Source organism: Erythrolamprus reginae, chromosome 2 (genome assembly GCF_031021105.1).
Source record: "Erythrolamprus reginae isolate rEryReg1 chromosome 2, rEryReg1.hap1, whole genome shotgun sequence".
Taxonomy (NCBI): domain Eukaryota; kingdom Metazoa; phylum Chordata; class Lepidosauria; order Squamata; family Dipsadidae; genus Erythrolamprus; species Erythrolamprus reginae.
The window spans coordinates 98830794-98855937 of NC_091951.1; the positions used below are offsets into that span (position 1 = coordinate 98830794).

The window sequence follows — 25144 nt, forward strand, 5'->3', positions numbered from 1 at the left end:
AATGTCCCGAAGCCCTATACCAGCTCCTTAATCATTACGCAAAGCCAGATCTGGGGTGGGAAAATTGGATGAGAAGTGAAATATTTTCAATAAAAAACCAAGAAAGTCCACTTGCCACTTGGAGAATCTCCATAGACAATTAATTGAACCAGCATACCAAAACCCAAAATATTGAAAAAAATCATATGGGAAGAAGTTTGTCAACAGATTCAAAAGCATCTGTATTGTACAGTTGTTGATGGAAGTCATGTATTATTTGTCTTTTTTCATTATTAGTAGATTTCAAGTGTCCAAAAGCATCTGCAGCTGAATGAAAAACAGATCCTATGATTTCCAGTTTTCCCTTTCCACTAAGCCATAGCTCTTCAGACTTGGCAACTTTAAGACTTATGGACTTCAACTCCCAGAATTCTCCAGCTGTTTGAGGACCCCTGCACTAAGCCAACTCTAGTCGATTTAATTGGTCACCATCAAGGCAATATGAATGGAGTTTTCTTTCCTTCCATGGTAGCCATCTTCTACATGCTTTTCTTTTTCCCACATGTATAACCTGTTCTAAGTAGCCTTACGGTAAAGAGCCAGACCAACTATATTGTAACAGATGTTGGCACTGTTCTTACAGCAGAGTAACCAATTTTAATATATGCAGCTGGGCCCTCAATTTCAATAAGAAGAGGGCAGGAGCTGAGGTCTTGCATGAAAATGTTTTTTTCTCAACATCACTAAAAGAGAAGTGGAGGGTAGGTCACAGAGATGTGACCCAGATTCCTATGGAATGGCAAACCGTAATAATCATGATTCTTAATTGGTCATACACATATGCATTTGCACATAACATATGCATCCTATCTAAAACTGCAAATTGTCGCTGTCTTTTAAACAAGCACCATTTCCTAGCAGCCAAGTGTGCAAATTCCTGAGAGGAGGAAGTTGGCAGTGAAATGGAATAAGCAGCTGGAATTCATACGGTGCATATTGTTAAGCATTCAACATTGTGTAGAACAGTGTTTCCCAACCATGGCAACTTGAAGATATCTGGACTTCAACTCCCAGAATTCCCCAGCCAACATTCGCTGGCTGGGGAATTCTGGGAGTTGAAGTCCAAATATCTTAAAGTTGCCACGGTTGGGAAACACTGGTGTAGAAGATACAGTGTTTTTTCTTCTCCTTTGGGGCAGCCCCGGCCCTCTGGAATAAACTCCCCCCAGAGATTAGAACTGCCCTCACCCTCCTTGTATTTCATAAATTGCTTAAGACCCACCTATATCGCCAGGCATGGGGGAATTGAGACATCTCCCCCAGGCTTATATAGTTTTATGTATGGTATGCTTGTGTTGCATGGTTTTTAAATGTTGGGTTTTTAATGTGTTTTCTTTTAAAAACATTAGATTTGTCACATTGTACATTGTTTTATTATTGTTGTGAGCCACCCCGAGTCTACGGAGAGGGGCGGCATACAAATCTAATAAATTATTATTATTATTATTATTATTATTATTTACTTTGCTGTATCTAATCATTTCAAACATTTTAACTTGTTTTGAAATCTTTGAATTTCTCTTTATGGGCATCTTAAAGAATAAGTCTTAGTATATTAAATACCATATTTTCTAGGACTTACAGTACATACATACATTTCCATTACACTATTTCCTTTCAGGATAAGCAACATTATGTAGAGTGCGGGAAAAACAGAGCAAGAATGCAGCTGCGAGAGCAGTCATGGGCTTACCCAGGTATGCCCATGTTTCACCATCACTCCGCAGTCTGCACTGGCTGCCGATCAGTTTCCGGTCACAATTCAAAGTGTTGGTTATGACCTTTAAAGCCCTTCATGGCACTGGACCAGAATATCTCCGAGACCGCCTCCTGCCGCACGAATCCCAGCGACCAATTAGGTCCCACAGAGTGGGCCTTCTCCGGGTCCCGTCAACTAAGCAATGTCGGTTGGCGGGCCCCAGGGGAAGAGCCTTCTCTGTGGCGGCACCGGCCCTCTGGAACCAACTCCCCCCGGAGATTAGAACTGCCCCTACTCTTCCTGCCTTCCGTAAACTTCTTAAAACCCACCTTTGCCGTCAGGCATGGGAGAATTGAAACATCCCCCCCCCCCCCCTGGGCACGTTGAATTTATATATGGTATGCTTGTGTGTGAGTCTGTTAGTTTGTGGGGTTTTTTAAATCTTTAAAATTTTAAATTGTTGATTACTTATGATTTGTCTTTTTACATGTTGTGAGCCGCCCCGAGTCTTCGGAGAGGGGCGGCATACAAATCCAAGTAATAAATAAATAAATAAATAAGAAATAGTTAAGCCAAGGACATTGAAGGCAAGAATAAGAAAAAAAGATATGGCAATGTAGCTGATTGTCAAACACAAATGCAATGTGCACAAACACATTAAACAACTTGTATATGTCAGGCCTGGAAGCCATCTTTTACCTTTTTGTATCCAGACCTGCCATTATAGACATCCATAAACTGTTGTGGGGAAAATGGCTACTTTAATAAGGAAGTGTAGCATTTGAAGACAGTTGAAACAGAAATATTTTTATTGGCATGCACAATTACAGTAATCACTGGGCTCTTTGCCAAAGGAATGTAGAAGAGCCTTAAACAAAACTATGGTACCGATTCTATATCTTTGATTTGTTGGACAGGAATTATAAAATAAAAATTGAATATCGAATTGAATATCGTATTATAACCTTTACAACCATAATGTAGCAACTGATAATGTAAGTCTTCTAAGTACATACACTAACACTCATATACCATAAACAATTTATTGTAGACATTTACTGCTTCCTCTTCACATCATAAAAAGACAGGTTTGGGTTTTATCTGTCTCTTTTTCAGGGTCGAAATTCCAGGTAGCTGTTTTTTTTCCCTCTCATGATTTTTCTCGTTTTTCAGCCATAGCCACAATATATTATTAAACCTCCACGTGGTTGCCAAAAATAACCACCATACAATTGCCAGGTCTCATCAGCCGACACCAAACTGAGCACAAACCAAGTGAAAGAAACCATACAAGACTGAAAAATGTGGAGACACCTGGTCCTCAGAATGGCCGAGAAACTGATTGAAGAGATAGCATTGTAAGTTGCGCTATCTATACCTGCAGCCTTACCCTTCTATTCAAAGCATTTATTACTACCTTTCTATCCTTTCTTCCTTGAACATTAACAATTATAGAATTTGTTTCAATTCTATTCTTCAGGATATCACTATCATTCCCAGGTATCTGACTAAGATATACTTAGCCTTCTCTGTGGCGGCCCCGGCCCTCTGGAACCAACTCCCCCCCCCCGGAGATTAGAATTGCCCCCACCCTCCCTGTCTTTCGTAAACTACTCAAGACTCATTTATACCGCCAGGCATGGGGGAGTTGAGATACTCCTTCCCCCTAGGCCATTGCAAGTTATGCATGGTATGTCTGTCTGTGTGTATGTTTGGTTTTATAATAAGGGTTTTTAATTGTTTTATTATTGGATTGTCACATGCTGTTTTTATCATTGTTGTTAGCCGCCCCGAGTCTACGGAGAGGGGCGGCATACAAATCCAATAAATAATAATAATAATAATAATAATAATAATAATAATAATAATATTACTACTTTCCGATTCCGTCAGTTTAGTTTCATCATAAAACACCCCCTTCATTAATAGCAGAGTAAAATCATTTTGCTAGAAACTCCTTCTTCAACTGGCCTACAGAATAAACAGGATAACCTTGATGGACAGAGGAGGGATCTATTAAAGCAAAGGTGTCAAACCCAAGGCCCCAGCCCACCTGGTGCTTAGATCTGGCCCCTGGGGCTACCCTGGAAATTCTGGAAGGATAGGCCCATGGTGCTTATGCCAGCGAAAACCACACACACACACACACACACACTGCATTTTAACTGTTAGAAGGTTACAGGAGGCCATCGCATCTGGAAACAGAGCTCACTAAGGCCATGCACGTCTGCCACTCCAGCTCTGTTTTTGCTAGCAGAGGGTTGCATGAGGCTGTCACAGGTGAAAATAGTGCTTGGGAGCCCATTTTCACTGGCAGAGGTGCCCCTGACACGAGTGACATTGAGCTGGCCGTGCCCACCCTGGTCACATACACACACACACACGCACACATACTGAGGTCAAACACAACCCTGATGTGGCTCTCAATGAAATTCAAATTTGACACCCCTGTATTAAAGCAATGAGAAGGAAAATATGGCCCAAATAATGTAGGAGTTTTGTATAAGTGTCTCAGATATAACCCCCCCCCCCCCAATTCATAAAAGGGCAGAAGGTATCACATAATCAGACTTGCAAGATTTTTGTTATTATAGTCTATCCTAATAAAAGTTGTTTTAGCCTTCTGTGGAATTTATGATCTACCTCATGGAATTGACTCCCTTGACCCACTTTCAACAATTTTTATTTCCATTAAATTGTTCTTCAAGTCCTCTGAGACGCTTTTAATCTATATTGTTCCTTGATCTCTATATAAATTATACAATATCTTTCTTCTCACTCTCATTTTTTGCAGATTAATTTTTATGCATTTAATCTCACCCACAGCATAAGCATCTACAGATATCAGTGTGTTCATCAAGAGCAGTGCAATCTCTGCCCTTTTTGTATATGTATAAAAAGTATGTATGATGCTACAACGTACACACAAAAGGGACAAAAAAAAGCATCGTATCAACACGATGCTCCTTTCATAAATTTCCTTCTTTGTCCTTTTGCAGATGCCTCTCCTGGAGCTATCAAATCAAATTGATTATAATCAAAAAGCAAAACCTAACCTTTGTATAATTCCCACCTTTATCTATTTGTGTTGTTTATGTCGTTTACTATCATCTTAAATACCATCTGACTTTTTTTATTACCAACATTTACTGTAGTCTAACATTAAACTATCAGCAACCTTTGGATTCCTTTCTTTCCCTAGAAGATTTTATTGTATTTTTATCATTAAACAAACATAGTACTCATAACTTAAATGTAACTGTGTTCATTTACATACTATGACATTCAAATTCAAATATACTCCATACATTTTAGCTATACATTTTAATTCTACTTCTATGTTGTTTCTTCCTTTTCCATTTTTCTATTCTCAATCAAGTCATACCACTTCTTCCATATTACACAGTGTTCCAAATCTATTTGTCCTTTCAATTCAATTGTTAATTTGTCCATTTCGGCACAATCAAATATTTTTTTATTACTAAACTTTTGGAAGGTGTATTCATTTTTCTCCAGCATTGTGCAAATGCTATTCTTCCTGTTATTATTATATATAAAATGATGTGTATTGTTCTTTTGTTACATTCCTATTTAACGATCCCTAGCAAAAATAACTTTGGGGTGTATTCTGTCTGAATTCCTACTGTTTCTTGTATCCACCCATGATTTTCCCCCCCAATATTTTTTTGTTTCAGAGCATAACCACCATGTATGATGTACCTTGTTTTTGACCACATTTCCAACAATTGGTTCATATTTAGGTAAATCTTCACTAGTCTAGAAGGTGCCAAATACCAGTGATAGAACATTTTATACTGGTTCTCTTTGTACTTTGCTGATTTGGTTATTTTATAATTTCTGTTCCAGATTTCCTCTCAGTCTTCCTATTACCACAATAAACAGCAACAACAGACAGCATAACAAATTCTACTTCCTACCACAATAACAAACAGCACAACAAACAGCCTGACAAGTTCTGCTCTCTAACATACTTTTTAAACTCTTTTGTTCATAATGAAACCTATTCATTCACTTCCTGTCTGAATTCATCAACTCCACACCAATATCAGATCACCTTCGTTCATATCTGTTAGATCAACCCTCTTTCTCTTATTTGCACAAATACACAACATATTTCATCCTCTTTACTATTTATTCCTCTTGCATTTGAAGTCACAATCTTCTATATTCCCTGAGATTAGTCCATAAGATTGGCCTCCGCTGCCCCTTATGGCTTTGGTCAACATAAGGCTTCTTAGTATAGGGCAGCAGTGGCACAATGGTTAGAATGCAGTATTGCAAGCTACTTCTGCTAATCACCTGCTGCCAGCAGTTTGGCAGTTCGTGTCTCGCTGGCTCAAGGTTGACTCAGCTTTACATCTTTCCAAGGGGAGTAAAATGAGGACTCAGATTGTTGGGGCCAACATGCTGACTCTGTAAATCACTTAGAGTGGGCTGTAAAGCACTGTGAAGCGCTATATAAATCTAAGAGCTATTGCTAGTAAATTAGAAAATGTATAAGCTAAATTCTCAGTCTTGTTACATGCAGCCAGGGTGGATAAAAATTGATGTATTTTTTTAAAAAAAAAATAGAAAATCAGATTTGTTAAATTTTAAATGATTTCTAAAATTTTAATCATTTTTTAAATATGTTTTTGAAGTAAAAATCTATCTATAGTTTTATATTTAAGATACATTAATAATTTAGTTTATTCAGCATGGAATGGAGCTTAGTTATATTGTATATTCTGCAATATTATGACTGTCGGTGAGTCAACAGGAGGTCAAAGGAGGTGAAAGATGACAGTTGCTCTTTAAAAAATATGACTTAAATTGACTTGATTTAAATCAAATCCACCCTGCATACCACACTGCCTGCTAACACTAAAGACAGTTTGGATTACTTTTGGTATATCTGAAGCAATATGCTGGAGGTGTAACCAAATATGTTTTACCCTCAGCAGGTTTACATTAGTAGAAATACAATGTATTATCTTCAGGGCCGCCATCAGGAATTTTGGGGGCCCATACCGCCTAAGTGTCTGCCCCCCCGCCATTTTAAAACTACTTTATTTTGCGACATACCAATTATGTATTAAATTTACCTTTCAAAAAAAAATTAAACCCTGCCACTACAACAAGGTACACTTGTTTGACAGATTAATAATATGTTAATAACGCAGAAAATATATTCAAGTGACATCAACATATTACATACATATAAATAAATTACCAGAACAGTGCAAATACACCAAATTAACAAAATATTATTAATTTTGCCATCAACAATATTAAAAGCAGCAATAAGATGGCACAAAGGATAAAGACAAAATACTCCTGCATCACACTAGAAAAATATTTGTTTTCACAATAATACCAATAAATAACAGGTAATCAGAAGATAAATTATACACAATAATGTTTAAAACTATACGTAAACTCCACCATAGGTGTAAAAAGCACAGTCCAAGAAAAAAGAAGAGAAAGAGGAGGGAAGAGCAAAAAAACCTTCCCTCTTCTTCTCATTAACCTCTCCACCTATCTCCTTATACCCATTTTCCAAAGTTTGCAAAATTTTAAAATTGCTTTATAAAAAAGAACATACCCTCATGTATCATCAAATCCATATTATGAAGCAAATGTACCTGCCATTGAGTTCCATAACTTAATATATTTAAGCTTTTAAATGTGTAATGTATAGTCTCTTAACAAATAGCATGTCCGTGGGTGGCTCTAAGAACAACACCTTTTCTTTCTCTTTTCTTCTTTCTTCTTCTTTTCCTAGGATGTTATCATATCTATTAAGCATACGGTGAGATATTACTGTGTATGCATTTAACATAACTTAGAAGGTAAAATGTAAAATAACCAACTCCCGCTTCAGATCTTCTCAGCACAAGTCTCAAAATATGATGTAGTTGTTTGTTTTTTGAAAAGTCCTTAGTACCCAGCTTCTCCTTTGCATATTCAAATCTTCCCACTTCCCACAATGCTTGCTTCTCGAATCCAGGATGGTGTTTTCTTCTCAAATCTAAAATGGCGAGACGGCTCCAAAAAACATGTCAACTCCAAAGCAACACATCTTTTCCTCACACTTAGAAGGGAACAATTTCGAAAAACATCTAACACCATAATCAAAATATATACCAAATTAGCTCTGATCCAAACTTCATCTTTAACAGCTATGAAGCTCTTCAGGCAGAATAGAGAAAATTAGGCATTTTTGCTGATCTGTGCTCTTGCCTGGTCCCGATTGTAACAATTTTGCAACTGAATTCAATTAGCTTCCTTAGCACGCCAACTCACCGTGCAATCGCCGGGCCCCCCTAATTTTTCAATTTGGCCAGGCCCCTGACGCCAGTACTGGTAAAACTGCCCTATTGGCGGCCCTGATTATCTTCATCATTATGATGAGATAAATATGCTGGGGAAGGGGAGGGACTATCAGATGGCAAGACAGAGTGTTTTCTAACTCTGCTGCCATCTAGTGGTTGTTTGGTTGTTTGCAGCCTAGTAGTAGCATAATAACCGCAGAGTTGGAAGGGACCTTGGTTGTCTTCTAGTCCACCCCCCCACCCCCCGCTTAGGCAGGAAACTATACACCGCTTCAGACAAATTGTTATCCAATATCTTAACAACTTCCAGGGCTGGAGCATTCACAACTTCTGGAGGCAAGCTGTTCCACTGATTAATTGTTCTGACTGTCAGGAAATTTCTCTTTAATTTCTAAGTTGTTTCTCTCCTTGTTTAATTTCCCCCCATTGCTTCTTGTTCTACCCTCAGGTGCTTTGGAGAAGAGGTGGACTCTCTCTTCTTTGTGGCAACCCCTGAGATAAATTGTAACACTGCTATCATGTCTCCCCTGGTCCTTCTTTTTATTAAATTTTATTAAATTAGACATACCCAGTTCCAGCAAGTGTTCTTCATATGCTTTAGCCTCAAGTCCCCATATCATCTTTGTTGCTCTTCTCTGCACTCTTTCTAGAGTCTCAACATCTTTTTCACATTGTGGCAATCAAAACTGAATGCAGTATTTCAAGTGTGGCCTTATCAAGGCATTAAAAAGTGGTACAGTGATACCTTGTCTTACAAACTTAATTGGTTCCGGGACGAGGTTCTTAAGGTGAAAAGTTTGTAAGATGAAACAATGTTTCCCATAGGAATCAATGGAAAAGCGATTAATGCGTGCAAGCCCAAAATTCACCCCTTTTGCCAGCTGAAGCGCCTGTTTTTGCGCTGCTGTGATTCCGCTGCTGTGATTCCCCTGCTGTGATTCCCCTGCAGCATCACAAAAACAAGTCCAAAGGTGGGGTTTCCCATGGAGGGGAGCCTCAGGGGAATCCCAGCAGCGTAAAAATGGGCGCTTCGCTGGCAACGGAAGTCCGGAGGCAGGGCATCCCAGCGGCGGCGGTAGGTTTGTAAGGTGAAAATAGTTTGTAAGAAGAGGCAAAAAAATCTTAAACCCTGGGTTTGTATCTCGAAAAGTTTGTATGACGAGGTGTTTGTAAGACGAGGTATCACTGTATTAACATTTCACGTGAACTTGATTCTCTCCCTCTGTTAACTGTATTGGCTCTTTTGGTGCATTTTGTTTTTCTTGTCTAAATGTAGAACCTTACTTTTTTCACCATTGAATTTCATTTTCTTAGATAGCACCCATGTTCAAATCTGTCAAGATCCTTCTATATCTTGAGCCTATCTTCTGGAGAGTTGGCTATTTCTGCCAGTTTGGAGTCATCTGCAAATTTGATGAGTTCCCCATCTACCCCCTTGTCCAAGTCATTGATGAAGATGTTGAGTACTGGACCTTGGGGTATTCCAATGCATAATTCCCTCCATGTAGATGCTGTTCCATTGAGCACTACACATTGAGTGCGATTGGTCAGCCGGTTTTGAATCCATCTGGTGGTGATGCTGTCTAACCCATATTTTTCTACCTTAGTAGGTTATCATCTAGTTTATCAAATGCCTTACTGAACTGCAACTAAATTATATCAACAGCCTTCCTCTGGTCCCTTAATTTTGTCACTTTGTCAAAGAATGCAATGAGATTAGTCTGGCATGATCTGTTTTTGATAAACCCATGTTGGCTTTTGATTATTACTTTGTTCTAGGCATTTGTTGATTTGTTGCTTGATTATCTTTTCCAGAATCTTCCCTGGTATTGAGGCCAGACTGATAGGTCTGTAGTTTCCTGGATCTATTTTTTCCTGTTTTGAATATGGGAACTACATCAGCTTTTTTCCAGTCCTCTGGCAGTTCCCTAGTACTCTAGGATCTTTGAATGATACAGTTCAGTGGTTCTGTGATCTTGTCTGCCAGTTCTTTCAGAACCTTGGGGAATAATACATCCAGTCCTGATGATTTGAATTCATAGGTGTTCACTTACCATTTTCTTCCCTATTTTAACTTGTGTTCCTAATCTGTTTTTTTGTGGTGCTGTTTTTAATAGGTTGGACTGTTTTTTTCCTTTGTGTAAAGACAGATGCAAAAAACGAGTTAAGTAGCTCTGCTTTCCCCCTGTTGCTTGTCACCTTGCCATTTTCTCTGTGCAATGGACCAATTGTTTCCTTGACTTTTTTCCTGTTTTTAATATGTTATTTTTTGTTACTATTTACTTTTGTCACAAGCTTTTGTTCATTGTGAGCCTTAATTTTCCTTACTTCATCTTTACTGGCTTGGGCTATTTGCTGGTATTCTGCCTTAGTTATTTTTATTATTATTTTATTTATTATTATTATTATTTATTAGATTTGTATGCCGCCCCTTCTCCCTTTTTCCACTTTTTATAGTTGTCTTTTTTTGTCTTTCAATTTGTCAGAGAGTTCTTTATGACAAATCGAAAGGTAGTAGGTAATGGAATCTTTAGAGATCAGATCAACAGACTGAAGAGAATTATGAATTGGTACTTCTAGACGTAAATGTTCAATATGAAACTATACCGCAATTAAAAGAGGGTAATCAGCAAGGGAAGCAGAGAACGTTTGTTGCAAAATGAAATTATGAGAGTCTTGTCTTTGTTTCTCACTTACAATTGCAATTGTCATTGCATGTTAGCTGAACTGTATTTTATGATTCTTGCCCTGTCACAATAGGGAGGCCCAGGGCCTTCCATATAGAACTCTGCCTTATTGCAAGACGGTGAACTCCAATCATTGTTCATTTTCATACAACATCAGTAAAAGCTAGTTATATAATGATTGTATTTGTACAATAGGCTTAATCTGATTACAGTTAATCTATTTCCCAACACTTATATACCACTTACTTGCCAACACCTAGTTGTTTCATAATAATAATAAGCAGGATAATGTTATCAATGCATCAAGGTATCCAAAGAGAATTAAAATCAGCCAAATTCAACAGAATTAAAATTAAGATAACTAAATTCAGTAATGCCGCTGTTTTACATTGTCTTGTAGCTCCTATGTTATAAAAGGTTGGAGCTGGAAGACTACATCTTCAGATCCTGAATGTGACCAGCATAGAGCCACCTGAATCTAGAAAGAAGCTTCTCTGAAAAAACCTGTTTTTGGATTCCTCTCATCTCCATTACTGCCAGAGATGCATCTGTAATATCGGTATGTACCTGTTGGCTAAACAAACAGGATGATGATATTCTGATCCAACTGGAATTGTGAATCCACTGTACAGTGGTACCTCTACTTAAGAACTTAATTCGTTCCGTGACCAGGTTCTTCAGTAGAAACATTCTTAAGTAGAAACAATTTTTCCATAGGAATCAATGCAAAAGCAAATATGCGTTCAAAACCATTAGGAAAGACATAAAAGCTCAGAATTTGGGTGGGAGGAGGAGGAGGAAGAAGAGGAGGAGGACAGTCGCTGCCGAAGGAAGAAGGTAAGCGGAGGGGAATAAACCCCCCCAAAAACTTTAAGGCTTAAAAAAAAAGAGGGACTCTGAGGCGGCAACGAGGAGCACGCGCCTCCCATACACCCAGCGCGAGGCTGCCTCCCATACACTGCGCTAGAGAGAGAAACCCAGGCGGGTGAGAGGGGGGAACCTCCTGCTCCTTTGACCGAAAGGCGGCTGCTGTTGCTACCTGCTGCCTCTTTCTTCCCATGCTGAAGGGCTCCCCTCTCCTCTCGTTTGCTCGCTTTGTAGCCGGCGCCTTTCCTTCACTGTGCTGACTCCTCGGTTTGGCTGAAACCGAGTTGATTTGGCCAGGGCGAAGCGTCCCCTTTTGTCTTTCTGCGCCCAGACGCTCCTGGAGGCAACCTCGCGCCGGGTGTACAGGAGGCAGCGCGAGGGAGCCACCACAGCGAATTGGTTTACTCCGTCTCCAAGCGCCCAGAGAAAGGAAAATGCTCCGTTCGTTCTGGGCTGCCAAAGCCTCCTTGAGCGCCACCGAAAAACTCCTCTGGCAGCCCAGAAAAGCCCGAGATGGCCGTGATTAAAGGGGGAATGGCAGGAAACTGGCTGGGCCTTCACACCGCTCCCAAATTTCTTGGGAAATTTTTCCGGGCTCGGGTTCTTAAGTAGAAAATAGTTCTTAAGAAGAGGCAAAAAAAATTTAAACATCTGGTTCTTATCTACAAAAGTTCTTAAGTAGAAGTGTTCTTAAGTAGAGGTACCACTGTACTTCCAAATCAATGCTCCTCTGGGAGGAATATGATCCCCACCAAAGTCAGAAAAGAAACCCTGAAACTGCCAGGTTATTCTGTATGAACAACCTTTCTGTATTGTAACAATTCTGTTTTCTTTGTCCCATTCAGTCTCCTATTATTTCCAGATACCAGGTAAAGAACTCCACTGCGAAAGCAGAAGCGTTACCTTAGTCTTGGAAATAAAGGAAGACCTTGCTTTATTTCCCATTTTTTAATATAAATATTTATGACCCTTCAAATCTAGAGACCAACTGCTCCCGTTGCAGAATATACAGATCCTGTTTTACATAACTTCTGATTGACCATAAAAATTTATAACATGATTTATAGTTGAAGATTACAACTGAGAGGTCTGAATAAAATGGACCCATTCTATAAGTGCTGGTAGCTTGCAATATTGGGTTGTGGATAATACAGTATTTTTTGACATACTCTTCATGGATGCTTACTTTGTTTTTTTCACTGATTAGAGACCTATACAGTCCATCATTCTGTGCCACACTGTAAGTGAACTTGACATATGTGCAGAGCTGGACTGGAATCAGTGTCTCCTTTCAGATCATCTACAATCAAGCAGTAATTAGGAACAGTAAATTCAAATGAATATTACCAAGTGTACTACATTAAAATTATTTCTTTCTATCAGTCTTGAATATCTCTGCAATTAGTTTCAGTGGATGATTTAAATTCTAACACAGTGGTTCCCAAAGTGGGTGGCATCACCTCCTGGGGGGCGGTGGGAACACTTAGGGGCAAGGGGGGCAGCAGATGCTTTGCAATGCTTTTCCCGCCATTTGGGGTTTCCGGCCAAACCCCCCCCCCCAAGTCTATATAACTTGTTCCGGTGCCAAGGCCTTGCCTTGCCAACACCTTGCCTTATTGTTGCTCGCTCAACCTGCCTCTTGCCTGCCTTAAGCGCTGAGCCCGATCAGCCTGCCAGGTGAGCCTGCCTCCCTGTTCTTGGCGCCAGATGAGCAGCTGGTCCCCTCCCGCTGCCTTATGGAGCAGGGCTCCGCAAGGCTTGTGCCTTTGCATGCACGAACTGCAGGACTACCATGAGCTTCATCATACAACACAGTTGGGGTCCTCCAGGCATTCATGCATGCAACAGCACAAGCCTTGCAGAGTCCTGCTTCACGGGACAGTGGCGGTGGTGTGAAGAGTCTCACAGAGACTCATTTTGGCAGGTATGACATGTTGAGCCGCCAGATGTGCATCCTACCTAACACTTGTAGCTCTGTTGTGTTCCTTGGCGTTTTTGGAAAAGGAATGGAATGGAAAGGAAAGGAAAGGGAGGGAGGGAGGGAGGGAGGAAGGAAGGAAGGAAGGAAGGAAGGAAGGAAGGAAGGAAGGAAGGAAGGAAGGAAGGAAGGAAGGAAGGAAGGAAGATTTATGATCACAATTGAGCCTAACATTTTGGTTGCTAATCAAGAGTGTTGTTAAGTGAGTTTTACTACATTTTACAAGTTGGCCACGCCCACCCGGTCACCTGACCATCAGGCCATACCCACCTGAGGGATGGATGGTGGTGGTGAGGATGGGTTTGTAGCACCAAGGGATGATGGACTAAAAAGGTTTGGGAACCACTGTTCTAATACATGTACAAAGGGAAAAAAACCTCTCTATTCATATGAGCAATGCATTACTTAACCCTGCTGTTCTGTTTAAGAAAAGTAACAAATCTTATGTTCCCGGGTCACCCTGACTCGGACCGAAAACTCTTCATTTGCAGTGCTTATGTTTGGTCTTTTTGAAAGCTTTTTTCACTTGGAAAGTAGTCTGAACATTTCTGCACACAATGATATGAAAATTGAAATGAAAAAAGTAAATCTTATTGGTTTATTTTGCGGATATAATGCACGCCCCCCCTGTTTTTGTGAAATTTTTTTCAATTTATGGATAGTTTTGCTTGCAAAATGCATTCTATTTTACTAAAGTTGGTATGGGATTGGTAGCTTGAACATTTCTGAACATAATGATATGAAAATTGAACTGGAAAAATTGATGCATATTGGTTTATTTTGTTGATAAAATGCACGCCCCCCCCGTTTTTTTTAAATAGTCTTCACTTTATGGATAGTTTTGCTAGCAAAATACATTCTATTTTACTAAAGTTGGTGTGGGATTGGTAGCTTGAACATTTCTGAACATAATGATATGAAAATTGAACTGGAAAAATTGATGCATATTGGTTTATTTTGCACATAAAGTATGCCTCAATTATTTCAATTTATATAAAAATTATGCTGTTAATTTCAAACTTACATACTTTTTTTTAGTAAAATGGATTTGTTTCATAAAATTAGTTCTCTGGCTACAATGTGGTTGATTTTCAAAAGGATATTCCAAATATTTCTAGACAAATATGTATAAACAGTGACAATAATGGCACACAGCAAGGCCGAGGGGGGGTGGCCCTTTTGTGGCAAAAATAAGCCAATAAGAACCATTTTGTTCAGTTCATTTATATTTTTCTTATATTCAGAAATGTTCAATTTAGTATATCAAACCTTTTTGGGGAAAATTCCTTAGGGATTTGTAGCCTTAAAAAATAGAAATTGACACAAAATTAAAAAAGGATGGGGGGAGGGGCTTTTTGATCAAAATAAAAATATAAGTCTCAATTTTTCCAGTTCAATTTTCATATCATTATGTTCATAAATGTTCAAACTAGTTTTCCAGTTGAAAAGGTTTTCAAAAAGACCAAATTCAAGTGCCTAAAAAAAATCATTTTGGTCCGGGTCTATATGACCCGAACAGACTAAGTGTGACTTTTTTTTTGCCCAGAAAAAAAAAAATTCCCCCACCCCCACAAATATTTTTTTGATGGTCAGCATTGTTAAATTGAGTAAATGAATGCCTAAGATTTTAAAGAATATTTCGGATTTGGAGCATAAAAAAATAAAAAGTGAAAATGGTTGCAAGCAGCTGAGGGGGGAGGGGAGGCCTTATTTCTGATGTTAAAAAACCAGTAAGAATCATTTTGTTCAGTTCCTTTATATTTTTCTTATATTCAGAAATGTTCAAGCTACCAATCCCACACCAACTTCAGTAAAATAGAATGCATTTTGCAAGCAAAACTATCCATAAATTGAAATTTTTTTCACAAAAACGGGGGGGGGCGTGCATTATATCCGCAAAATAAACCAATAAGATTTACTTTTTTCATTTCAATTTTCATATCATTGTGTGCAGAAATGTTCAGACTACTTTCCAAGTGAAAAAAGCTTTCAAAAAGACCAAACATAAGCACTGCAAATGAAGAGTTTTCGGTCCGGGTCAGGGTGACCCAGGAACATAAGATTTGTAACTTTTTTTGCCCAGCAAAAACTAAGCCCCCCACCCCCCCAAAAAAATTCTCATAGAGAGAACCCCTGAAATGATGAACCAGCATGAAATTTCAAATTTCAGATATGCAGGGAAAATTTTTTACAGGGACTCAAACTTGGCTTCGGGTCGCATACGACCCGAACAGAACAGCAGGGTTTTAATAGGCATTCATTGCAACTCCCTTTACTCTTCATTTTTCAAGTGGAAAATTCCTCATAGAGGAATTATTGGTTCTCATTTCTGAAGCTTTTTAAAAAAAAAACCTACTGGGCTAATATTATTAGATATCTACTCTCAAATTCCATTTATACATCTAAAACTGTAATAGTGCATTTCATTCATTGATGATGATACAATATTAGTAATAATACTTATTTGAATTCATGTCCTTATTTTTTCTGAATATGCCGCCAAACAGTTTTACTAAATGACTATGAATTCTAGTAAAATATTAAAGTGTGCAGAATTAGACAAACTAACATATGAATTAAATGACAAAGAAGACTCAGAATTTTATGAGTTTTGGAATATGTTTTGCCAACGGTTAGAGAAAAAGAAATGAGAGGGAAAGGAGGGTGTATAAATGTATATACTGTAGTTACAAATATAAATATACAGAAAAATGAATCTCTTAAAATGAAGAATGGATACATAAGTAAAAACATATAAGGAATAGAAGCAACGTATATGATAAGAGGTGATGTTAATTAACAGCTAAACAGATTGATAATTGAAAACTGTAGAGGAAATACAGTTTAACTCACTTGTATATATATGGAAATACAATATCAACGCAATATATCATAAAAGGGTTATAAAGGTTCAATGTATTTTTTATTTTATTTTTTTCCCTTTATTTGTGGGTTTTAATGTTTTGTTCATATGGTTTTGTTTTAAGTTTGTGTTTTAATGTCTTAAATGTTCTTTTAATGTTTATATTCAATAAAAATATTTTTTTTAAAAAAGAGTTGTACTCTTCCTGCACACTGAATAATTTTTCTAAACCTTGGTTAGTCATGTGTTCCCGCTAAGATGATTACATATGCTTAAAGTTTTCCTTAAGAGGAAAATATTTCCAGGCCATGACAATTTCTTCTAGTTATGTAATGACCTTTTTCAGACAGAGGAATCATAATCATATCTTTTAGTCAATAGAATAGCCAGTGGAAACTTCATTCCTAAACTTCATCAGCCAGCTTCTTAATTCAGGAATACCTTTTCCCGGAATCCATTATGCTTTGTTTCCGGAACATCACATCCTCCAAGATACCCCAAGGGAATTTGTGGGCTATTTGCTGTTGTAAACGTGTGGCAAGAGCTATTTTGTAAGACATATTTTCCAATGGAGAAAGGAAAAGTCATGAAGAAATACAATAGAACCATGATATAATGGGTTGTGAATACAATGGGCAAGAGGGGAAATGAAATCCAGGTTTAATTATACTATGGTATTCAGTACCTATAGATAACAGATAATATTTACGTATTGCGATAAACCATAAAGTAATTTGTTTGGTTTTGATTTAGCATAACGTACCCTGTTGGATAAACCAATTGACTATAGTTTATTCAAAGTTAATGGGTAAACAAAATGTTATTTAGTAAAATGTGTGACGAAGGTCACCATGTAGATGTTCTGAGTTAGCCATACCCGTTGCAGATTCTTAGTACACTATGCACAATGCTGACAGTACAGAATAGTGGAGCATCTCATACTACCAACCAAATACAGTGATACCTTGTCTTACAAACTTAATTGGTTCTGGGATGAGGTTCTTAAGGTGAAAAGTTTGTAAGACGAAACAATGCTTCCCATAGGAATCAATGGAAAAGCGATTAATGCGTGCAAGCCCAAAACTCACCCCTTTTGCCAGCTGAAGCGCCCGTTTTTGCACTGCTGGGATTCTCCTGAGGCTCCCCTCCATGGGAAACCCCACCTCTGGACTTCTGTGTTTTTGCGATGCTGCAGGGAAATCCCAGCAGGGGAATCCCAGCATCGCAAAAACGAGCGCTTCGCTGGCAACGGAAGTCCGGAGGTGGGGTTTCCCAGCGAAGGGAGCATCAGTGAAATTGCAGCATTGCAAAAACACCGAAGTCTTCGAAACCCCACCTCCGGACCTCTGTGTTTTTGCGATGCTGTGATTTCACTGATGCTCCCTTCGCTGGGAAACCCCACCTCCGGACTTCCGTTGCCAGCGAAGCACCTGTTTTTGCGCTGCTGGGATTCCCCTGCAGCATCGCAAAAACACGGAAGTCCGGAGGTGGGGTTTCCCATGGAGGGGAGCCTCAGGGGAATCCCAGCAGCACAAAAATGGGTGCTTCGCTGGCAACGGAAGTCCGGAGGCGGGGCATCCCAGTGGCGGCGGTGGGTTTGTAAGGTGAAAATAGTTTGTAAGAAGAGGCAAAAAAATCTTACACCCCGGGTTTGTATCTCGAAAAGTTTGTATGACGAGGCATTTGTAAGATGAGGTATCACTGTACTTTCAGGCAAGACCAGTATCCAGAGAGGAAGAAAGACAGCCTTAATCCCTGTGTGGCCCATGTAAACTATAATTTCTTCTCTAAACAAGGTGAGGCAGCAATTGAAAACAAGGAAATAGCCAGTATTTCCTGTAACCTAAAAACTCTAAGAATAGCAGTGTCACAGGAAGCAGCTGTTATCTGTTATTGATATTAGCTTACTTTCCTAAACTCAGAAATGAAGGGCCAAAAAAAGGTGAAGTTTTCAAGTTGCTCCTTTAATACTGTGTAATCAAAACTTAAATGCACACTTACATACACAAACAGAAATTATATCATAGCAAACGCAATCCCATATACATTATATGTATCTATAAATACAATAGAGAGACTAGATTTAAAAATCCATTTTTCTACCCAAGCACTATTTGCAAGGGTGAATCCATTAGGAATGAACTGTTAGGCTAATTTAGGGGCATTTTTAAACGTTTGGGGGAAGATGGTAATGGAATCAGTTTATCTCCCAAGATCTCCCATTCCCACTCTTAACTCTACACACAAATACACACACAAATCACTGGATGGCCTCCAGCTATCCTTTGGAACAGGGGTCTCTAACCTTGGCCACTTTAAGACCTGTGGACTTCAAATCCCAGAGCTCTTCAGCCAGCAAATGTTCCCCTACAACTAGTGACCTCTTCAAGTTTTGCCTACACAGATATTTGGTGTTTTGCAAACAATCTTATTCTTGATTTGCAAGAATTCTCTGGTGACCTTAGAAGAAATAACTGCATGTGTTCCACTTTAAAACATATTGCAACTTGTGAACAATTTTTCTGCAAAGCAGCTTCTCACAAATAGGTTTTCTATCAATAACCAGCTGTATAAAATCCACTAGTTGTCATTGAACCAATGGATTTAAAATATGGGTAATAAGGAGTAAAAGAAGGATCAAGGAGTCAGAATTCATATCAAATTCTCAGTGAGATTTAAATATAGATTTGTGCTAGTACCTTATCTACGAAGAATGCTATTAAAATTCTTCTTTTGAATTCTAGGTGATTTAACTGATTTAATTTAAAAACATCCGAACAGTATTCCAGGGCTGACATCTTGCAATTTCCATAATTTTTGTTTACACAGGAGAGTGTCCTTATCTTATAAATTGCACGTTCCAACATTTGCATAGTCAAAATATTTGCATATTTCAGCAATCCGCCCCTTTTACAAACAGAAGGCAGAACTCCAGGGTGGTCTCTTCCAACAAAAGAAAAAAGCCGCAGCAGAAGAGCTCAGCCTGTTGGGGCAACTATTCATTCTAGACAACAGTCCCAAAGGAGTCCAGATGATGGTTTCATGCTGATAACTAAGAGCCCACAAATGACTGAAGGAAAAGGATCATTTACAGCAGAACTACATAAACATACAACACGCTCAAGATCTACTACTGAATTCTGAACTAATTTATGCATAATGCCTGTTATATCTTGGACTGGGGTCATCAAACATCCCAGAGGATAATAACAAAATAATAATAATAATAATAATAATAATAATAATACAATATAATAATAATAATAATAATAATAATAATAATAATAATAATAATAATGAGACCCTACACTACTTCAGACAACTGGTTATCCAAGATCTTCTTTAAAACTTGGAACATTCACAAGTTCTGGAGGCAAGCTGTTCCACTGGTTAATTGTTCTCTCAGGAAATTTCTCCTTAGTTCTAAGTTGTTTCTCTCCTTATTTAGTTTCCACCCATTGCTTATTGTTCTACTCTCAGGTCCTTTGGAGAATAGTGACTCCTTCTTCTTTGTGGCAACCAGGGGTGGGCTACTGCCTGGACGGATGGGGGGGACGCAGTGGGGTAGCTAAAATGGAGCTCCACCCCAGAACCCCCAATTTGCACTGAAAAATGTTGAAAGAAAATGCATAAGCCACGCCCACGGTGTAGTAGTAAAAAATTTGGTAGCCCTTCACTGGTGGCAACCCCTGAAATATTGGAACACTGCTATCATGTCTCCCCTAGTCCTTCTTTTCATTAAACTAGACATAGCCAGTTCCTGCAACTGTTCTTCATATTTTATTATTATTAATTGGACTTATATGACGCCCCTCTCAGTGGACTCGGGGCAGCTTACAACATGTCCCCTGATCATTTTTGTTGCTCTTTTCTGTCTTGACAGAAGGATTTTAGAGTCTCAACATCCTTGATTCAAATCATGTATTCAGGATTCCACCTGTATAACATGATAATCAATGACTTCTTTTTGCTTTTTCTGTTGTGAGGGCAAAGAACGGAATGGAGGAAAGGAATGGAATGATATGGAATGGAATAGAATTCTTTATAGAACAGAACAGAATAGAATAGAATGCATTTGAGAACTATATCGGAGTCCTCGGAGAGGGGCGGCATACAAATCTAATAAATTATTATTATTATTATTATTATTATTATTATTATTATTATTATTATTATTATTATTATTATTATTATTATATAAAGAGATCGTTGGCATCTACGGCACTGATCTGGAGCTTGTTAATTTAAAAGCAGCTCCCCGCATTTTATTTCCTTTCATTTTTGGGAAGGACTATGAGCGTAGGTAAAAGAGTTTAATTTCCGAAGAGCAGCAGCTCCAAATCACCTTCGCGTGAACTATGGTTAGGCTGCCTGCTGGCAAAAGGAAACAAAATCCAGGCGCTGCTCGGCTTTCCTGCCGGACTATATTCCTACGTACTTGCTATTCTGCCCTGCTGGATAAAACGCGCGCACAGAATAAATATACAGTACAGTATATATCGCGCTATCCCGTGTTCCGGTTTATCCAGAACTACGGCTCGGTAGAAAAAAAATTATCCCGGCGTCAAAATCACAACGTGGAAGTTACCCAGGAGGCATTCCCGGAGAGGAGTACTGTACTTTACACAAACTAATTACATCGCTACCCTCATTATCCAAGCCTTAAAAAAAAATGCACCTCAGCCAAGCGGAGCATTGGACTGCGCCGAGACTCTGCCATGGAGGGACCATCGCCCTCCACAAAATAAAAAAGGTGTCACTTTTACATACACACACACATACACAAATTCGGGCGAATTTATTTGTTAAATCAGTAGCTGGTTCAACCTTTTTCCCTCCATCGCATACAAATCTAATAAATTTATTATTATTATCATCATCATCATCATCATTATTACTTCGCGATGCTGAGTCCGGCACTAAAGAAAGCGAGCTCTCCTTCGCTCCAAGTAATGTCCGAGGCAACATGAACAGCTGTTGTCCCCCCCCCCACCGGCATCTTTATATCTCCCCCCAGCCCCAAACCAACCATTGACCGGTCCCGTGTCCCCATCTGCCGCCCCCAACCCCTCCTCAAGGAATCGGGTCCAGCCGGCTGCAGACCACCCAAGGCAAGCGGGTCCCCCGGTGGGAACCACGTGTCGGGGCATCGATGGATTCAACCGAGGCGGGTTTGGGAAGGAAGGGCAGACGAAGGGATCGGGGTCCGGAGAGAGCCAGAGAGGACAAAGGCAACTGGACCGATCCCGAATTTATTTTTAAAGAAATTTTTTTTAAAGGAGGTTTCGAGAAAGCTTCCCGGATAAGCGGCCAAGAGAACGACTCACCATCGTTGCTTGCTCGAAAGGGTCGATCCCTCTGCTAGATGGGATTCGCCTCCATTCCTCCGCAGCCCCTCTCACAGCTTAGATCCGCCTTCCCTCGCTGAGATTTGAACACCCCACTGTACAGCAGGCGAGAGGAATCCGAGAGTTTTTGGCTGCGCCGCCGGGGAGGCGGGAAAAACCCGGACTGGAGTTTCTTTAGCGTCTGCAACACGCCTACTCAGATTTTAGAAGTTTGGGGGGGGGGGGGAAGCTAAGGCTAACGCTAATAGACTGCGGCAAAGGGAACGCTAAAGTACGGCTTGGATTTTGCCTTTTTTCCCTCTGACCTTGGCCTGGTCAACAAAGAGAAGATTTTTAGAGGGAAGACACAGATTTAACTTTGCTGCGGTATTTCAGTGATCATTTTGTTCGGGATGTTGCCCACTGATTCAGGTAAAAAGAGGGCAGCGCGATATTTATTTATTTATTTGTTTGTTAATTTATTTTGTTAATTATTTATTTTGTTATTTATTTTGTCAATTTTATTAATTGACCAGGATTATAAAATCAATGAAATTGTCCCCTAAAAAAGAATTTCCTATGTATTAATTTGTTAGGAATGAAAAAAAACCACCCCTATATATTGAAAACTATATACAGGGAAATTTATTAATCACATTTATAAACCGCCCAACTCCTTCTGGACTCTGGACGATGTACAACATGTAAAAACAATATAAAAACCATATAAAACTTGTTAAGAAACTTCTACTAGTACCAAAACAAGTACTGGTACCATATACAACTAGTACTAGTCCCAAAACAAATATCAGTACCATATAGTTCTGGACTAAATTGTTATCTCCACTGAAATTCTTTGGGATATCAGAACAGGGAAATAATGTAATTTGAGATTGGAAATCATTGTCCCTGTAATTCAAACTACTGTACTACATTTTCTGTAGTGTTTCTTTGTAAATTTAATTCTAACTACCGTAGTTCATTGAGGAGATTGATACTTAAAGGAACTGATTGTTTTAAATTCTAAGGATTCCAATACTGTATTCACCTAAGGACAAGAGCCAGACAGCAATTGGAGGGCGTCTGGGGAAAAAAATAGCATGTACAGAGTCAGTAGAATGATTTATATCTGGATTTCAGGAGAATTGTTGATCATGGAATATGAAGCACTCTATGCTGGTATTAAATACCTTCACAATCTATAGAATGGGAACATGAGTGTATTAACCATAAGTTTGACCCCAAAGTCATAAAGAATATAGCATTGAAATACTCAGTACAGTTCATATTGATTCCCTCAGATAGGGAACATGAACTTACAACAACCATTAGTAAAAGATGAACTTATTCCAGAGTGAGAAAGCATGGGGAAAAAACTCAAGATCATCCCAGCGTTATCAATATGTGTTCAATAGTCTGATAATATTGCCTATATTGGAAGAGGTCTAATGATGTCCAACCTTGAAAGCATGAAGGCTAAACTGTAGTAAGGTTAAGGATAACAGTTTTTAAATTACATACATGAGAAAATGTAATTGTCCAAGTTATAATCAATCTATATATAACAGACAAATAGAATAGAATAGAATAGAATTTTTATTGGCCAAGTGTGATTGGACACACAAGGAATTTGTCTTGGTGCATATGCTCTCAACGTACATAAAATAAAATATACATTTGTCAAGAATCATGTGGTACAACACTTAATGATTGTCATAGGGGTCAAATAAGCAATGAAGAAACAATATTAATAAAAAATCTTAGGGTATATGCAACAAGTTACAGTCATACAGTCAACATGGGAGGAAATGGGTGATAGGAATTATGAGAAAAACTAGTAGAATAGAAGTGATTTTGTAGCATAAATAAAAACTAAATGTATAGAAGAAACCATTTTAAAGAAAAGGCACGATATGCATTTAAACACTACAAGCTATATCAATCAACTGTCAAATCAACTCCAAGTCCCTGTGCTATCTTTAGATATTCAAATCTGTATTGTGCTTTTTTCAAGATTGACTCTGAGAATACCTCCTTATCAAAGAGTCTTTATATTCAAACAAATATACACTTTAGATCTGATAATACTACTGAGGTATGCCGTTACCAGATCAGCTGATAAACTATACTAAAAATGCGGTAACTGAATCCTAAATATGCTTCCATAAACAATCATAGCTATGCAGCCTAGCTCTTTGAAGATCAGCACAGTTGTGTAGAAGGACACTGGAAACTAGACACAACAGTTACTAGCTTCAAGAATAGCTGGCAAGTTAATATTAGTAATCCAAAGGGAGTGTACTGCACACTTGAGGCAAAGACTGCAATCCTAAAAATGAACCTCAAAGTTTTAATGGTCAATAGAAACTTTCAGAGTAGCAAATTTTAATACAATGAGAAAATGGGAGTTATAGTTTGCTCTGATTTGAGTCCCTGAAGCAAAGGGCCAAAATATGCTAAGGTTAGTTGTGTATTTTTATTTGACAGAGCAATAGATTTTTCAGTCAGTGCTGGAAAAAACCAACCTTGCCATGTCTAGATTCACAATGAACTGGGAAGAAGTTTAATATTTTTATCCCCCTGCACCCTTTGTGGCTCCCAATTAAAATTACTCTTCAAAATCATTGTTTTCCCTAGGAGACAAGATATCCCCCTGGAACTAAACTTTGAAGCAGCAAAAGAGGAGACGCCAGCCAAACACAGAAAAATTCTCCTTTAGAGAATATTTTAGTAGCTCAGGATCAGGGGTGGGCTCCCCCCAGTTTGGACCAGATTGCCCGAACCAGTAACGACCCGCTGGCGATGTCACTGATCCGATTTGGTCAGTGACGGTCTGTGGGCGCCGCCATCTTTTTTTTTAAATTGGCAAAATTTTTCGTGTTTGAATGGCTTCCCCTTTTCTGCTGCTTGAAAAAGAGTCCCCCCCCCCCCGATTAATACTGACCTTTATTTCTTCGCCTGAAGCACAGCTGATCGGCTGATCAACTGTGTTTTGGGCTGATTCCTGCTATTGAAGATGTGCGCAAGCCAACTTGTATGAGGGGACGGGCGCGTGTGAAACGTCGTGATGCAAACCAGTGGTGAGGGTAAGTGGCGGTTTTGTTACAGACATTTCATTCCCCAAACTACCTAACACCATCAGTGTTAATGCTAACTGTGTTAGACTAGCGCTGGTGATGCTACCTAGTTTGCGTAATGAAATGTCTGTAAGAAAACAGCCAAGATCAGAGAGCACCAAGGACCTGTGAATTAAACTTTTTACACACAGTGTGACTTTCAAATGATGAGTCCCAGGAAAACGTGTATATTAAATTTTGTGAATATACGATATATAGCCTGCCAATTCACA

The 25144-nt window shown here is 38.9% G+C and overlaps 1 protein-coding gene across 2 annotated transcripts in view; it reads right to left on the minus strand.

Moving 5' to 3' along the window:
- The window catches only part of N4BP3 (NEDD4 binding protein 3), a 35771-nt gene extending 13851 nt beyond the window's left edge, over positions 1 to 21920 (minus strand). Inside the window, exon 1 of one of the 2 annotated variants that reach the window (XM_070735826.1) lies at positions 21796 to 21920. The gene's annotated coding sequence lies outside the window, so the exon portion shown is untranslated. Of the gene's footprint in view, positions 1 to 8044; positions 8066 to 21795 lie in introns of those variants that run through there. The other variant, XM_070735827.1, reaches the window with a different exon arrangement.
- Positions 21921 to 25144: the final 3224 nt, after the last annotated feature.